Raw genomic sequence first — 17,906 nt, 5'->3', positions numbered from 1 at the left:
GAGATCACCAAATGAAGTATTATAGAACTAGAGAAGTGTGGGACACTCAGGGTTAGCCTGTGTGACCTGGATGAAGATCCAATAAAGAAGACTGAGAAGCAGCCATCTAAACTCTCAAATTAGGGGGACAAAGGAGTAGGAGAAGTAGGAGAAGGAACAAGAAAGGATAGAGTCACAAAAACCTAGAGAGAAGAAAGTATCAAGGATAAAAGTGTGATCAAAATTGTCTTAGAATTGAGAAAAGGCTAATAATGGATTTGGTGATTAAGATATCATTAGTAACTCAGGCGAGAGAAGTTTCAGTTGAATGATAAGATAGGAAACCAGATTGTAAATAGTAAAGAAGAGAGTGAGAGGAAGAAAGTGGAAGACAGTAGTAGACAGTATTCTCAGCTATAAAAGGGAAGAAAGGCTGAATTGTGGGTTTTCTGATGTTGAGGAAGACAGGAACAAGTATTGGAAGTAAAGAAACAGCCAGCAGACTGTGAGAGATTGAAGATAATCTAGGAAGTGGGGATGATAAAGGGGAAGAAGTTCAGATGAAATGAGATAACTTGTGAATGTGGAGGCATTGACCTCGACAAGAAGGGCCACCTCATTATATCATTCATGAGTGAAGGTGGAGATAATGGCAGAGGGCAACTGGAGGCTATAAGTTGAGGAGGTGGGGGAAAAGAGAAGCTCTTGGCAAAAGGGTTCAATTTTTTCAGTGAGGTATGAGGCAAGAATCTGAGTTGAGAGCTTTGTGGGGAGGAGGAGCCATGCAAAATTTGAGAAAGGATGAAAAGTTTTGGGCAAGCCACTGCAGTAAGTGATATGTGAGATAGTGAATCACTTAGGTCAGTGTCTTTCAAGGACTGCAATAAGGGCCCAATTGAGATTAGGTAACAAATCTGTAATGGATCCAGTCAGCAGTTTCCGTATTTTCTCCAGCTTCATTCAAAAGCGTGCATGTGAGAGAAAAGACAGCAGATGGTGGGAATAATCAAAGGCTGAGACTTGGCAATATTTTTAAATATAACATGCAACACATTATATGTGTGTGTATATACATTTAAAAATAGTCTTCCTTTCTCTTTCTATCATGGTACCTAACATATCTATTACCACTGATAAAAATTGGCAAAGGGAGTCTTACAACACACCAAGAGTTTCACTGAGAAGTATGAATGTATTCAAATTGTACTAATGGGAAAATGGGAAACTGTACTAACTTCTGTGGTCTTCTGTGGGGAGAGGGCGAGATAGAGGCAGAGGGAGAAAAGGAAGGGAAATAAAATTACTGGGGAACAAAAGATAAGACTCCTTTAAGATCTAATGCTGGTAGCAGGAAGTCAAGAAGCATTCAGACTCTTCCCCTTTTGTCCTCCTAATTTGAGAGTTTAGAGCTAGGGAGATTCTGTGGAAGACAATCCAAATGTTTAGGCAGGGGAGATTGGGCAACTCAGAAAACCAGAACAAGGCATATCCACAGAGGAGAAGATAAGCCACTTTTAGAATTCATCACAGGGAGACCCCAGTAGAAGGAGGAAAAACTTGTTAGAAAGTTTGTGCTCTCCTGGACTGAGACCTCTGGCCCCCAGGCCAGTTTTCCAAGCTTCCCTCCAAGGTATGGGGAGAACACATGCCTCAAATCTGAACCCTATTCTAACCCCACCCTTCAGTCAGGAAGGTTAGGTATTGGTCATGATCCTAGGGTTGGAACCCACACACACACACACACACACAGGGACCCTTCACCCTTAGTCCCCAACAACATTAGACAGAGGCTCCAAGCATTAGGGGCAGCCCAGTGGCAGAAACATTGGCACTGGCATGTGAAAAGTGACATGTAGCAGTGACAAGATAGGACCACTCTAACTCATTACTTAGCATAATGTAAAACTGATTGGCTCCTTTACATAGCTGTCTGTATAATACATTTTGATCACTTTGAAACTCCTTTCCAGGTAAGGCTTAGAGAAGTAGAGGATGGATTATTGGGAAAGAGCTTTGTTTACAGTAACCATAGTGAGATGAACATATCTAAGCATCCACAACAGAAGGGGCCAGTCCTTCAAAGACATTTCATGGGGTAAAGTTTTTCTATTCCGCTCCTCCCAACCCTGCTAGGCACCCCAGGTTGTTGTTGTTGTTGTTTGTCCTTCATTCTTGAAGAGGACCATAACACAAGGAAGGTGATGCCACGACTTGCAAGTGAATTGGGTTTCCGTGAGGGAGAGCTGTGCAAAGTCACCAGCCTTACTTTATCCTCTGTAGCCATCTGGGTCCAGTGGCAAGATATGAATCATGATGACTGGAGATGGCCACCTATGATGGCAAATTGGAAATTAAGGGATTGATCCTCACTTGAGAAGTGGCTGGACAAGTTGTGGTTTATGATTGTAATGAAATACCATTGAATCACCCCAGGAGGAGAGATGTTGACTGATGGGCCTGGGAATAGTAAGTAGTGGTGCTACAAAATAATTCTCCCTCATCTGTGATGGAGAATCAGTGATTATAAAGGAAATGTCAACAACTTTCCTGCATTCTTGATATTCCTGGTACTGTTTATGCTTATGCACTCTTTTTCTTAACCTATTAGACTCACCACATGATTGCTTAGGCCTGTAATTCAGTCCTTCCTAGGACTTTTCCAGATGTGGAAGAAGTCAGACCCTAGACTTTGGCCATATCATATCAGTTGACGTTGACAGGTACTTGGCAGATATAGCACTGAGCTGGAAATAGGGTAGAATGAGGTAATTAGTCTCAGAGGCAGCTGGCTGGGGGATAGTAGGCACACATGCAGGCCAACTTAGAAGAATTCTAGAATTATAATATCAAGAGAAATAATGAACAAAGGAAGGGGGTAGGAATAAAGGGAAGAATCAATTCCATACCTCAATCTATAATATAGAATAATATTCATAAAAAAACTTGGTACTGGGTATAAATAGAAAAGAAAATCAATGAAACAAATAGACAATAAAGAATAAAAATAATGGAACTCAAAAATCCAGTGTTTGATAATCCTCAAAAAATAAATAAATAAACTACTTAGGAAAGAGCTCCCTATTAGACAAGTATTGCTGGGAAAACTAGAAAGCATTCTGGCAGAAATTAGGTTTTAGATTACTTTTTTATACTATACACCACAAACTAATTCAAAATGGATGTGATCTGACTATTAAAGCAAAAAATATCCTTTTCACTGGTATGGTTAGGGAGAGAATTCTTAACCAAATAAGGGATATGTGTGTTTGCAAAGGGTAAAATAGACAACTTCAATTACATGCAATTAGAAATCTTATGCACAAATAGAATTAATACAACTGTGATAAGCATGGAAGCAATAGACTGTGAAAAAAATGTTTGTTTCACATATCTCTGATAAAGGTCTGATACCTAAGCAATACGGAATGTTCTTTTAAAAAAAAAGTGCACTAGGACTTTTAGGATACATTGTATTGACAATTTACATAAATTTATGACTAAAAGTTATTTCCCCAAAGATAAGAACCAAAGGATAAGTAAGAACAATTCTAAAAACAATTGAAAACTATTAACAACCATGTGCTCTAAATCACAAATGATAAATATATATTAAAACAATTTAAAGGTTTTACCTCACACTGAGTAAACTGGAAATGAGAACAAATGATATGAGCAGTCAGTGTTAGAGGGTTTGGAAAAATACAAGGACAGAAACTCATTGCTTGTCTTGCTGGGAAATAATGCAAAGACTCTAAATAATTTCTAATTATTGGTAAGAAGTAACAAAATTATCCATATTCTTTGACCCAAAGATTCTACTTGCTGGGAATTTATACCAATAAGACCAATGACAAAAAGATCCCAAGTACAGTAAATATTTATAACAGGACTTTTTTGTAGAAGCAATGAATTATGTGTAAATTAGAAGATTAATCAACAAATTGTGACATATGGATGTAATAAAAAATTTTCCGTATTATAAAGAATTTCATGACTTCAGAGAATCACGGAATGATTCAGTGTAAACTGATGCAACATGAAATAAGCAGAAGTAGAAGAGCAATGTGCACAAGGTCCAGGACAATTTAAAGAACCAAAATAAAATGACAGAACTGAATACTTCAAAATTACAAATAAGCTTGGTCCCAAAGATGGTACCTTCTCCTGTCCTCTCATCTCACCTTTCTTCTTTTAGAGACCACAGACTATGGGTGTGGCACACAGCTACTTTTGAAAATTTATTCTGACAATGTTTGACTGCTCTCTGGGAATCTTCATTTGTCTATGATTTTCTAGATAAGCATTTGCTTCTGCTATTTCTCTAAACAATCTCCATTTCAGATATTTCTGTGATTAACTTTCAAAAACTTTGGTTGATTTCCTTGATTTCCCAGACTGCCTGGACATTTCACTTTGTTGCTAATAACCAGGGTACTAAAAAATCCTTGGTCTTTGCTAAGGGAACACACATAGCATGTGAGTAATATAATTTGATACTATTTGAAAATAAGATTTTATTCAATGAGCTTTGTTCTCTTCACACACTTTCAAAACATGGCATTCATTCTGAAGACTAAAGATTCCACAAAGATAAAAGGAAATAAAATCAGACACAAATGTAAATCTATGGATGTATATACATATATATATATGTATGTGTATATATGTGTATGTATGTATGTATGTGTATATATATATATATATATGCCCTCTTTTCATTGATGGCAATTTTTTGTACATAATACTTTCTATTACTGAACTATTTATGTAATGCATCATAAACCTGCAACATTTTCAGATCTATATCTATCATGTATCTGTCTCTCTTTCAATCCTCTTACTCCAGAAGTATAATTCTTAAATTAAGTATTAATTCTTAAAGTATTAATTAATTAATTAATTAATACTTCTTAAAGTTGTGAGTTACTAGAATTAAGAATTAATTGAAGAGAATTATTAAGTAGTAGAATTCTTAATTAATTAAGTATTAATTCTTAAAGTTGTGAGCGTTACTAGAAGGAGCTTACAGGTAATATTGTACAGCAAGAAGTATATTGAACTTATAGGGCATCATCAGAACTAAGTTTCAATCCTGACTCAATTGAGTCAGGATTAGATCTCTGACAAGTCACTTAACTTATCTAGGCCCCAATTTGTGTCTGTCAAATGATAATTAAATGACCCCTAAGTTCCATGATCTATGATTATAGGATTCCATGAAAGTATAAATAGAATTGTCAGGTGACAATACCAATTTTTTTTCCTTAGATAAGAGTATGGATAACATACCTGAAGGGAAAAATGTAGCTTGTGTCAGTAATTTCTTACCAAACTGGGGTATCTTGAGATGAAAGCTTAATATTCTTCAACTTGACAGTTCTGTACTCTGAATGTTTGTATTTGTTTTAATCTTCTATACTTTGATATGGTGAAATCTTAAAAAAAATATTTCTTGAGACTGCTAAGGAGTAGGAAATGTGTCTTAACCATACTAGGAAAAGACACTGTTGATGTTAGTGTTGAGTCATTTCAGTCATGTCTGACTCTTTGTAACCCCATTTGGAGTTTTCTTGGCAAAGATACTGTGGTAGTTTGAAATTTCCTACTTCATCTCATTTTACAGATGAAGGAACTGAGGCAAGCAAGGTTAAGTGACTTAACCCAAGTCACATAGCTGGTAAGTCTATGAGTCCAGATTTGAACTCAGGAAGATGAGTCTTCCTTATTCCAGGCCTGGCACACTATTCACTGTGCTGCCTAGCTGCTCCAGGAAAAGATAAGCAGCTGCAATAGGAAATTGGAATATAATCCCATTACTTTGAAGGACTGGAAAATAAGGATTAAACAAAGAAGAGAGGAGAGTAGATGTATGAAATATACTGTATAAGGAAGTACAGTACTGATGCAGAGTGAAATGAGCAGAACCCAGGAGAGCATTGTATGCAGTAATAGCCACATTATGGGATGACTGACTTTGGTAGACTTGGCTCTTCTCAGCAATGCAAGAATATAAGACTTCTCCAAAAGACTCACAATGGAAATTGATATCCACACCCAGAGAAAGAAATATAAAGTCTGAATGCAAATGGAAGCATACTATTTGCTCTCCTTTTCCTTTGTTGTTTTGTTTTATTGCTTCATTCTCGTAGTTCCTCCCATTAGTTCTAATTGTTCTTTACATCACGACTAATGGGAAAATACACCTAACGTGAATGTACATGAAGAGCTTATATCAGATTGTATACTGTCTTGGGGCAGGGAGAAGTGGGAGGGAGAGAAAATTTAAAACTCAAAATCTTATGGAAGTAAATGTTGAAAACTAAAAATAAATTAATTAATTATAAAAAAAAGTATGATAAAAGAAGAGGACCAAAATCTCAAGTGAGATAGGAACTCAAAAAAGAAGATGATAGAATCTGAGGCTCAGAGATATTAAGTGACTTGCCCATCATCACATTTCTAGAAATAATGGTTTTATGTAGCCCCTATTAGAAATCTCTAATGTTACCTCTAAAATGGTGACAATCTGTTCTAAGGACAGGAACCAAAGTTTTCTGCTATATTAGAAAAACATCATAGATCTGACTGGATTCTAGAATTATCTTTTTTTCTTCTCCCTGTAATAGATGTGCCATATATGTGACCTGGAGACCAAAAACAAATTAGAAAATAATTGGGAAATATTTAACAATAAAAATGCAATAGAATATGTATAATGTTAATATGTAGTTTCTAAGTCAATATGTGGCTGTCAGGCATCTTTATGCACAGTTTATTACTCACCTAACATCTCACCTCAACTTTTTAATTTTATTTTTATGGTGCTAGTTTTAAAAAAAAATTGTTTTCCAGGATAAGAATTTCATTTTCACTTGTTTAAAGTATTGATAAAGTGAAACATTGTTCATTTCTCTTCCCCTGCATATTTTCAGATATTCAGAATGCCCAGATTTACACACTAGCTTATATGTTACTTTTAAACCACTACTTCCTTGGCTACAAATTTGAGTCCTTCAATTTTTGGAAAGCTATGTGGAATGCTCTTTCTTCTGGTGTGTTTAGTCAACCTGTTCAGTGGTGGCTACAGAAGAAAAACCTCTGCTCCACTCCTTGAGAACCCACCCGATGGCATGCCCCCTCCACCCTGGTATACTTTACTAATGATGAGGTTGCAGACCTTCTCTTTTATTATTATTATTATTATTATTATTATTATTATTATTTGCTGATGCCCAAATTCTTACTTCTCAGCAACTTGGTTTTAACTAGCCAGTTGATTATTTCATTACATTTGTCAAAAATTGTCTTCATTCACAAATTTTCCCTTGGAATTTCTTATCCTCTATGGTAGTTTTAATGTTGAAGTATTAGAGTCAAAAGAGTCCTTGGAAGACACCTTGTGTCTCTGCTTCTCATTTTCAGTCTTATATTCCTCAACCTTCTGAGACTGAATGTCTTCTTTATTCAGATTCCCTTTGTCATTGGCATTAGTGATCTTATTCTGCTTGCCTGTTCTCTTATACACAGCAGAAATATTGTATCAATGTCAGCATCAATGTCAAATGTGACTTCAATCTAAGAGACAACCCCAAGAGCTTGGGGGATTCCTATGAAATCAAACTTTCCAAGAAGCTTGTTATACTTTCTCATTGGTCTTTTACCTTGATGAACCTGAATAAGCAAATCAAGTTGCCTATCTGAGTAGATGGAAAAGGTCTGTGTCTGTCTGGTAGGGATGGGGGTATTGATTAGAACTGTCATAACTCCACCAGCAGTTTTTTTTTCTTTTTTCAATCAAACCACAAATGAGTTATTTGCTTTCTAATTGAGTACTTTATTTTTCCCCAGTTACATGCAAAACCATTTTTATCTCTCTCCCTATATTTATTCCCATCTTGATTATTGTATACTGATTTAAAGGACATTAACAATAACAATAACAGAGACAGTTCACTTATATATAACCGATGACATAACCCAACCTTACAGTCTCAATGACACATTAAAAAGGACAGTCTCAATGACACATTAAAAAGAATTTTTATAGTTCTAGCCTGCCAGAGACTAATTTTGAAAAACATTTTTAACATTCCTTCTTAAAACATTAAGTTACAAATTCCCTCCCTTCCTCTCGCCCCACACCCTTCATTGAGAAGGCAAGCAATTTCATAGAAGTTATACATGTGTAGTCATACAAAATATTTCCATAAGTCATGTAAAAGAAAATGTAGACCAAAAAAAACTTCAATAAAATTAAAGAAAGTAAAAAAAAAAAGGCTTCAATCTGTATTTAGACACCATCCTTTCTTTCTCTGGTGGTGGATAGGATTTTTCATCATAAGTCTTTCAGAGTTGTCTTGGACCATTGTATTGCTGAAAATAGCTAATTCATTCACAGCTGATCATTTTACAACATTGCTGTTACTTTGTACTCAGTACATTTCACTTTGAATCATCTCATGTAAGTCTTTCAAGGTTTTTTTCTTTTTTTTCTGAGAATATCCTGCTCATCATTTCTTATAGGGCAATATTATTCCATCACAATTATATACCACTATTTGTTCTGTCATTCCCAAATTGATAGGCATCTTCTCAATTTCCAATTCTTTGCTCCCAGAAGAGAGCTGCTATAAACAGCTTTGTACATTTAGGTCTTATTGGAGTTTTGTAATAATGTCTTTTGGGATACATACCTAGTAGTGGTATTGCTAGGTCAAAGGGTAGGCATGCTTTTGTAGCACTTTGGACAGAGCTCCAAATTACTCCACAGAATGGTTGAATCAATTCACAACTCCACAATGGTGCATTAATGTCTCATTTTTCCCACATCCCCTCCACCATTTGTCATTTACCTTTTCTGTCCTATTAGCCAATCTAATAGGTATGAGGTAGTACCACAGAATTGTCTTAATTTGCATTTGTCCAATCAATAGTGAGTAGGAGCATTTTTTTTTCATATGGCCATAGATAGCTTTGATTACTTTATCTGAAAATTGATCATATATTTTGATCATTTATCAATTGGGGAATGGCCCTTATTTTTATAAATTTGAGTCAGTTCTCTACATGTTTGAGAAATGAGGCCTTTATCAGAGAAACTTGCTTCAATTTTTTTCACAGGTAATATTGCTAACTATATTTCCTTCCATCTTATTTCCTGCCCCCCCCATTTATTCTATCCTCCCTCTTCTTTTGTCCTGTCCCTCCTCAAAAGTGTTTTGCTTCTGACCACCCCCTCCCCCAATCTGACTTCACTTCTATCACACTACCTCTCGTATCCTCTTCCCCTCCTTTCCTGTAAGCTAAGATAGATTTCTATACCCAATAAAGTGTGTATGTTATTCCCTCTTTGAGCTAATTCTGATAAGATTAAGATTCACTCACTCCCTTTCACCCCCTTCTCTTCCTTTCCACTGTAAAAGCTTTTTCTTGACTTTTTATGTGAGATAATTTACCCCATTCTACATCTCCCTTCCCCTGTCTACCATTACATTACTCTCTCATGCCTTAATTTTATTTTTCAGATATCACCCTTTCATATTTAACTCACACCTGTGCCCTCTGTCTATATATACTCCTAACTGTCCACATAAGGAGAAAGTTTTTATGAGTTATAAGTATCATCTTCCCATGTAAGAATTTAAATGGTTTAACCTTGTTAAGTCCTTTATTATTCCCCTTTCTGTAAACCTTTTCATGCTTCCCTTGAGTCTTGTGTTTGAGAGTCAAATTTTCTATTCAGCTCCGGGCTTTTCATCAAGAATACCTGAAAGTCATTTATTTCATTGAAAATCCATTTTTCCCTTGAAATATTATACTCAGTTTTGCTGAGTAGGTGATTCTTGGCTGTAATCTTAGCTCCTTTTCCCTCAGAATATCATACTTCCAGCCCTCCAATCCTTTAGTGTAGAAGCTGCTAAATCTTGTGTTATCCTGAATGAGGCTCCATGACACTTGAATTATTTTTTTTGACTGCCTGCAATATTTTCCCCTTGACCTGGAAGCTTGGGAATTTGGCTATAATATTCCTGGGAGTTTTCATTTGGGGATCTTTTTCAGGAGGTGAACAGTGGATCGTTTCATTTTCTATTTTACTCTTTGGTTCTAGAATATCAAAGCAGTTTTCCATGATAATTTCTTGAAAGATAATGTCTAGGCTCTTTTATTAACATGGCTTTCAGGTAGTCTGATAATTTTAAAATTATCCTCCCGGATATATTTTCCAAGTCACTTGTTTTTCCAATGAGATATTTCACATTGTCTTCTATTTTTTTTTTCATTCTTTTGGCTTTGTTTAATTTTCTATGTGATTTCTCATAAATTCATTGACTTCTATTTGCTCAATTCTAATTTTTAAGGAATGATTTTTTTTTCAGTGAGCTTTTGTACTTCCTTTTGCATTTGGCCAAGTCTACCTTTTACAGAGTTTTTTCTTCAGTGAATTTTTGTATCTCTTTTTCCATTTGGCTGGTTCTGCTTTTTAAGGCATTCTTCTCTTCATTGGCTTTTTGTACCTTATTTTTTCTTTTTTAACCATTTGGCCTAGTCTGGTTTTTTAAGCTGTTATTTTTAAAGTATTTTTTGTGTGTCTCCTTTACCAAACTGTTCACTCTTTTTTCATGATTTTCTTTCATTACTCTCATTTCTTTTCCCAACTTTTCCTCTACCTCTCTTACTTGCTTTTCAAAATCCATTTTGAGCTCATTCATGGCCTGAGACCAATTCATATTTTTCTTGGAGGCTTTGGATGTAGGAGCTTTGACTTTGTTATTTTCTTCTGAGTCTGTGTCTTGATCTTCCTGGTCACCATAGTAACTTTCTATGGTCAGAATTTTTTCTGTTGTTTGCTCATTTTCCCAACTTATTACTAACTTTCAACTCTTTAATGAAGTAGGGCTCTGCCTCCAGAGTGTAGGGTGCACTATCCCAAGCTTCAGGGGTTTTGTGAAGATTATTTCCTGAGATACTTCTAGAGACTGTAAATTTTCAGTTCTTCCATGGTGGAATGATCTAAAGAGAGGTATTTACTACTCTCCTGGCCTTTGTACTCTTATTTGTGAGTGACCACAAGCACTCTTTTCTGACCTGGAACTGTGAGGAGGGTCCCTGCTCCACTGTGACTGTAAGCTCTTGTTTGCTAGTGCTCCTCCTCACTCCTAGACTGTCACCCAGGACTGCAAACTGGATCTGAGATTGCACAAAGCAACAGACTCGTGTCTCAGTGCTACCAAAGGGATCCCTGTAATCTCCTTCTGACTCATTGTTTGATCCCTTGTCATCTGTGGGCTGAGAGCTCTGGAAGCAGTCACTGCTGCTACTCATTAAGTGGCTCCCGAGGCCTGCTTCTGGTTTGCTGGAGCCAGAGCTGTGTTGGCACAGCCTGAGCTGGACTGTGCTCTCCTCTCACCCAGGTGTGACAAGACCTTTCCTGCTGATCTTCTAACCTGTCTTTGGTATCTGTGGGCTGAGAAGTCTTGAAACCACCACTGCTGCCACTGATTCAGTTGTCCCAGGCCTACTCCTAATTTCCTGGGGCCCAGGGTGTGCTTGCTCAGTGTGCCCTAGACTGTGTTCCTCTGTCACTCTGTGCAATAGACCTTTCCTGCAAACCTTCTAACTTGTCTTGAGCTGGAAAATTGTTTCACTTTGTCTTTTTGTGGGTTCTGACATTTTGGGATTTGTTTAGAGTAATTATTTAAAGGTATCTAGACAAGTTTTGGGGAGAGTTCATGGCAATCCCTACCTTTACTCAGTCATTTTGGCTCTGCCTCCTAGCAGTTTCAATACCAAGGCAAAGAGGAGTGACATCCAATAGCAGCAAGTCCTATACATTCTCATATTTATCTCCAGGGAAAATGGCAGTCTGGACAGCTGTACCTTAGGTATAAGTCCCATTTTGATTGATTCTTTTGTTGACCTCCTTGCTTTTGAAGAAGTCTTACAAAAATTTCTGGATTTGAGGTATCTGGATTGAACCACTCATCAAGGTGATATCATGAATCTATGATTTTTCTAGCTTAGTATCTCTTTGGGCTTTTTCCACAGGGTCCAGTGTACCATAGAAGAGGCCAGAATTCAGTTCTTCAAAACAGTGATGGATGATTGAAGTCAATATCTTCATTGTCAATCTCAAAACTGACCTGGGTATTGGAAGAGAGGGTGCTCTTTGGATGCTCACAGGTAGTACACAAATGGCTGACAGTCATCTTGTTTTCACTGATGTCCATCTTGTGCTTTCACTTGAACTCAGCAATGAAACAGTTGACCATGTGATTGTCAAAGTCTTCTCCACCCAAGTGGGTATCTTCCACTGTGGACTTGACTTCAAAGATGCCATTTTTAATGGTAAGAATGGAGACTTCAAAGTGCCACCTTCAAGGTCAAAGATCAACACATTTGCTACTCAGTGCAGCAGCAACCCTCCTTCCTCCACAGAGGTCAGCTATGACCCCCAACTCTCCAGAAAACATGTCAAAGGGACCTGCAGTTGACATTGATCTGGCACCACTTACTCCTATGTGGGAGTCTTCCAACATGGGAAAATGGAGATCATTGCTAATGACCAAGGAAACAAGACCACCCCAAGTCACATCGCCTTCACCGACACAGAATGTTTAATTGATGATACTGCAAAGTATCAGGTTGCAATGAACCCCACCAACACAGTTTTTGATGTCAAATGTCTAATTTGTCACAGATTTGATGATGCAATTGTACAGTCAGACATGAAGCATTGGCCTTTCATGGTGGTGAATGACACAGGTAGGCCTAAGGTCCAAGTGGAGTAAAAAGGGAAGACCAAAAGTTCCTAACAAGAAGATATATCTTCTATGGTCTCGATCAAGATGAAAGAAATTGCTGAAACTTGCCTTGGGAAGTTTGTCACAAATGCTATGGTCACAGTACCAGCCTATTTCAATGACTCCCAATGTCAAGCCACCAAAGATGCTGGAACCATTGCTGGTCTCAATGTGCTCTGAATCATCAATAAGCCAACTGCTGCTGCTATTGTTTATGGCTTATGCCAAGAGAAATGTGTTGATCTTTGACCTTGGAAATAGTACTTTCAATGTCTCCATCGTTACCATTGAAGATGGCATCTTTGAGGTCAAGTCCACAGCTGGGGATGCCCACTTCTGTGACGAGAATTTTGACAAACGAATGGTCATCCATTTCATTGCCGAATTCAAGCGAAAACACAAGAAGGACATCAGTGAGAACAAAAGGGCTGTTTGCTATCTGCACATCACTTGTGAATGTGCGAAGCATACCCTCTCCTCTAGTACCCAGGCCAGTATCAAGATTGACTCCTTCTATGAAGGTATTGACTTCTATACATCAATCACCCAAGCCTGCTTCAGAGAGCTAAATGCTGATCTCTTCCATGGCACACTGGATCCTGTGGAAAAGGCCTTAAGAGATGCCAAGCTAAATCAATCAGATTCATGACATCATTCTGGTTGGTGGTTCCACTCACATACCCAAAATCCAGAAGCTTCTGCAAGACTTCTTCAATGGCAAGGAACTCAACAAGAGTATCAATACTGATGAGGCTGTTGCCTCTGGTGCAGCTGTCCAGGCTGCCATTTTGTCTAGAGATAAATCTGAGGATGTACAGGATTTGCTGCTGTTGGGTGTCATTCCTCTTTCCCTTGGAATTGAAAGTGGTAGTGGAGTTATGACAATTCTGATCAAATGTAATACCATCACCCCCACCAAGCAGACACAGGCCTTCACCATCTATTCAGACAACCAGCCTGGTGTGCTTATTCAGGTTTATGAAGGTGGGAGAGCAATAACAAAGGATAACAACCTGCTCGGCAAGTTTGATTTCACAGGAATCCCCCCAGCACCCGGGGTGGCGCTCAGATTGAAGTAACATTTGACATGGATGCAAATGGCATCCCCAATATTTCTGCTGTGGATAAGAGCACAGGCAGGGAGAATAAGATCACCATCACCAATGATAAAGGTCGTCTGAGCAAAGAAGACATTGAGCATATGGGCCAGGAGGCTGAGAAATACAAAACTGAGGATGAAAAACAGAGACAAGGTATCTTCCAAGAATTCTCTTGAATCTTATGTTTTCAACATGAAGGCTACCATTGAGGATGAAAAACTGCAAGGCAAAATTGGTGATGAAGACAAACAGAAGATCCTTGACAAGCATAATGAAATAATCAACTAGATAGATAAGAACCAGACTGCTGAGAAGGAAGAATTTGAGCATCAGCAGAAAGAATTGGAGAAGGTCTGAAACCCCATCATTACTAAGCTGTACCAGAGTGCAGGGGGCATGCCAGGAGGCATGCCTGGTTGGTTCCCAGGGGGTGGAGCAGCCCCATCTGGAGATGCTTCTTCTGGACCCACCGTTAAAGAGGTCAACTAAACACACCAGAAGAAAGAACATTCTATGTAGTTTTCCAAAAATTGAAGGACTCAAATTTGTAGCCAAGGCAGTAGTGGCTTAAAAGTGACATATAAGCTAGTGTGTAAATCTGGGCATTCTGAATATTTGAATGTGTGCAGAGGGAGAGAAGTGAGTATCAGTACTGAAAACAAGTAGAAATGCAATTCTTGTCCTGGAGAACAAAATCTATTTTAAATTGGCACCAAAAATAAATAAATAAATAAAAAATAAATAAATAAACATGAATACATTTCTCTTGGCTTCAACCCTTTTTGCCCAGGCCATATGCAATAGCAGCAGTGGTTGGCTCATTGATGATTTGGAGCACATTGAAATGAATAATGCTCCCAGCATCTTTGGTGGTCTGTTGTTGGTGCCAGTACTATGATGACAGCATTTGTGACAGTCTTCCCAACATAAGTTTTTCAATTTTTTTCATCTTGGTCAAGACCATAGAAGATACATCTTCTTGTTAGAAACTTTGGTCTCCCCTTTGTACTCCCCTTGGAACTTAGGCCTGTCTGTGTTATTCACCACCATGAAAGGTCAATGTTTCATGTCTGATTATACAACTACATCATGGAATCTGCAAACAATCAGATGTTTGGCATCAAAGACTGTTGATAGGGTTCATTGCTAATTGATTCTTTGTGGCATCACTGATTAAGTGTTTTATACTGTTGAAGGCAATGTAGATTAGAGTGGTCCTGTTTCCTTGGTCATTATCAATGATTTCCACTTTCCCATGTTAGAAGATTCTCACATAGGAATAAGTGGTGCCAAGATCAATTCCAATTGTGGGTACCTTCAGCATGATTGCTGGGGCACTGAGGTATTGTAGGAAACTAACTGCTTTGGAGTAAGAAGGGCTACTGTTACACTCTGTAACCCTCCATTCCTATTTAAGTTTGTCTCCACTGCCCTACATTATAATTGACTCAGTGACTACACTAAGAATGACCTCAGTACCACCAGCACATAGTCCACATAATACAATCATCATACAGTAAGTGGAACATCAAAGCTTAAGTACTATTTGCTACCTGATTCCTCTGTCTCTTTGGCTTCATCTCTTTTCTCATTCTATCTTGTCTTTATACACCCAGTGTTCTCTCTTCATCTATCCATTACCCCATATAGTGACAGATGGCTGACATTAGCAATATCAGTGTTTTTGTGAATCCTTAAATAACCACCTTTGAATGTCCCCTCTATAGGATGAAATGGGAGAAAATTACTCCTGATAAAATAGACAAAGGCTCTTAATTGTCCCAGCTTTGCTAGATCTACTAGATATCCTTAAGTCCCTCTGACCACCTCCATCTCCTGCTCTCTACCTCCATCGATATACATCTTATTTTCAAAAATATTCATTTAGTATCTACTGAAGCTCAAGAGTATTTTTACAACTTTCTTTTAATTTAAAATGTTTTAGCAGAGTTTCTAGCTCTGATCCAAGCTTATACAAGATATCTCTGAAAGGACACACAAGCAAAAGTTGGCAAGATTTTTAAACAGAAATACTCTTTTATTGAATAGATTGTAAGGTGTCTATTATATGCAAGGTACTATAAGAGACACAAAACATGGTAAAGTATGATCCTAGTTTTCAAGGACTTTACAGTATAGCAGGAGAAACAACAAAGTATGTCATAACTTTCATGAGAGTAGAGCAAAAACAGGTTAAAGGAGAAAGAGGCCACTTTGGACTAGGATGGTACATTATTATCCCACAACTTTTAACATCTGACCTATTCGTATCTTTATAATTCATCTATTTCCCATACAGTGTATGCTTGCTTCCATAATTTTAAACATTTGTAGATTATTTTTAATTTAACAAAGCATTTTCCTTATAATTACCCTTTGATATAATGCAAATTTTATCACCACTTTACAGATGAAGCCAAAAAGGTGTAAAGAGATTGTGGAAATTGGTTAAAATAATACAGTTATTAAGTTTTGGAGTAGAAATTGAACCCAAGTTTCCTGACTTATACACCAGACTGAGATGTAGTTCCTATTTGTAGTCATGGCAAGAACTTGCTATAAAACTTCAGACTATTCACTTATCTTCACTGTACCTCTTTTTCCTTATTGATGAGATTGGAATAATTAACCGCTCTGCATTTGCTTCCCTGGGAACTTGTGATTTTGTGTCCATACAATCCTTCCATAACTCAGAGAGAAATAGACGACATTTTTTAAAATTGCTAGTGCTGACTCACATTTATGACTTGAATGAGTCTTAAAACCTTAACTTTAACACGCCTGCCTGAAGGCATATGTACATATAAGAAATACTTAAAGGCCAGTTTCCAATCTTTTGTTTACTGGTAGTTTGGGAATTGCTTCTTATATATGTTTTTGACTGACCTTTTCTTAGATCAAATTTTTGAACATTTGAAAATGTGAGCTCCACAAAACCCTGACTTTGTGACAGTAAGTCTGCTAATTCCATCTCTCTTGTTAAGGATAAATATACAATTTACTTGTTAACCTTATTCCATTTATACTCTTCCATTTCCCTGTCCATTCTACTTTCTAATCTCATATCTAGGGTCAGGGGTGCTACTGAAGATGTAATTTGTTGTTTATAAAACCAGTTTAGTGGTTGTGTGAAAGGAAAAATTGCAAAGCATCTGAAGAGAAAACAATTTCTTGCCCTTGATCTATTTTCTTTCCTACTTCACATTATCATTTTTAATGTTGACTCATTGTGACTTTTGGAAATCTACTATTCTGACATTTCCCTAGGTATAATGTAATAGAAGCTCTTTGGACAAAGAAAGACCTTTCCAATGAACATTAGATTTTCTGGTAAGGTAAAAGAATGAACAGACCTGTTCATTTAATATTTGCCCTCTGGTTCATTGATTCATTTATTATGTTATACTTTATTCAGCAAATATTTAGTAAACACTTAGCATGTGCAGAACACTGTGCTAAATGCTGGAGGATACATGAAATTTAAGATATAACCCAACCCCTTATGCATGTTGAAGCTTAGTAGGAAAATAGAGCCAAACAGAGCTACTTATAATAAATAAAATTACATGATCACTGCCTTTTAGTAGTTGAAGGATTATTATCTGAAAAAAATGCACTTCATTTTTCTCGGCTGCAGAAAGTAGAAGCAGGATCAGTGGGTACAAGTTGCAAGAAAGCAGTTTTGGGCATAATGAAAGAAACAATTAGAATTGTCCAAAAGTAGAATAGGCTGACTTAGGAGTTGGTGAGCTTTCTGTCAAGTGTAGAATGAATAATCATTAGTCAGAAACATTGTAGGAATAAGTCTTCCTCATGTATGAGTTAGTTTAGACAACCAAAGAGGTCCCTTTTAAATCTCTGAGATTATGTGCTTCTTTGATACTTAATATGCTACAATCTATATGCCACTCAATGTTATTTAAAGACCTGGTGAGTGTCCAACAACTCTATTAGACAGGCTAAAGGTATGCATGCACTCTTATATATCATAACTAGTCATTACTAAAAATTCTTACTATTTTTAAAA

At 37.2% G+C, this 17,906-nt stretch overlaps 2 pseudogenes; one reads left to right on the top strand and one right to left on the bottom strand.

The window, feature by feature from the left end:
* Positions 1 to 7,554: 7,554 nt before the first annotated feature.
* Positions 7,555 to 15,203, bottom strand: LOC114037728 (annotated as a pseudogene).
* On the top strand, positions 12,448 to 14,368 carry LOC114037695 (annotated as a pseudogene).
* Positions 15,204 to 17,906: the final 2,703 nt, after the last annotated feature.

Source organism: Vombatus ursinus, unplaced genomic scaffold (genome assembly GCF_900497805.2).
Source record: "Vombatus ursinus unplaced genomic scaffold, bare-nosed wombat genome assembly UNPS02010548.1, whole genome shotgun sequence".
Taxonomy (NCBI): Eukaryota; Metazoa; Chordata; class Mammalia; order Diprotodontia; family Vombatidae; genus Vombatus; species Vombatus ursinus.
Note: the sequence above shows the minus strand (reverse complement) of the source record. Positions and strands in the feature narration are given on the sequence as shown.